At 36.0% G+C, this 979-nt stretch overlaps 1 non-coding gene across 1 annotated transcript; it reads left to right on the top strand.

Annotated features, from left to right (window-relative positions):
- The first annotated feature begins 277 nt into the window (after positions 1–277).
- LOC125089528 (U4 spliceosomal RNA) lies at positions 278–422 on the top strand. The gene has a single exon (XR_007123970.1). It is a non-coding gene; the product is annotated as a U4 spliceosomal RNA (small nuclear RNA).
- The last annotated feature ends 557 nt before the right edge of the window (positions 423–979 follow it).

The following is a 979-nucleotide window of genomic DNA, read 5'->3' as shown; positions in this document are numbered from 1 at the left end:
GATAAAAAAAGGATAATAAATTGGAAGAGCAATAGGGATGATTAAAATGCTTTGATTGCAGGGAGATTATTAAAATGTGATAACTATAACTAACTAGTAAAAAAAAGTATTTCATTAAGATTGGATTTATAAGATGGGGTAACATTTTTAAGGTCACTGTGTAAGTAAGATTTAATAATCTGCTCCAAATACATCTTGAGAAAATATGAATACCAGCTAATTGGAGTAAATTATTAGGGAATGATTTATGTAGTATATTTTCTGAATAAAGTTTTTTAGCTTTGTGCAGGGGCAGTATCATAGCCAATGAGGTTTATCCAAGGTGCGATTATAGCTAATTGAAAATAAAGTTAAAAAAAAAAAAAACTCTTCCATGTTCATTGGTTTTGTGTTTTAGAAAAAGCTGGATGTGGCAGCAGCTAGGTGATACAGTCAGTTGAGCATCTGAGACTTGGTTTCAACTGAGGTTGTGATCTGAGGGTCTTGAAATTGAGCCCAGTTTCAGGCTCCCCACTCAGCCTGGGGTCTGCTTGAGACTCTCTCTCCTTCTCCCTCTGCCTCTCATGCTTGTGTTCACGCCCTCTTTCTTTATCTCTCTAAAATAAATAAATCTAAAAAAAAAAAAGGGAAAGGATGTGAATACAAATAAATTCATTTTGACTGCTTATTGAACGTTTATTCAATACCAGACACCAGCCAATTAAGTTTTTATGTTGCACCTCGTTTAATCCACAGTGTTTCTATGAAATGTCACTAAGTTCTTCAGTCTCCTTCAGGTATGCTTATGTCAGCATTAGGTCCTAACTGTAGCAGTGTATCTGCTGTTATTCTTTTTTTTTTTTTTTTTTTTAAGATTTTATTTGTTTATTTTAGAGAGAGAGATAAAGCACAAGTGGTGGGAGGGGCAGAAAAAGAGGGAGAGAGAATCCCAAGCGGACTCTGTGCTGGGCATGGAGCCCAATGCGGGGCTCGATCTCAG

This window comes from Lutra lutra, chromosome 1, assembly GCF_902655055.1.
Source record: "Lutra lutra chromosome 1, mLutLut1.2, whole genome shotgun sequence".
Lineage (NCBI taxonomy): Eukaryota > Metazoa > Chordata > Mammalia > Carnivora > Mustelidae > Lutra > Lutra lutra.
The sequence above is the reverse complement of the archived record's forward strand: the minus strand, read 5'-3'. Positions and strand labels throughout refer to the sequence as shown.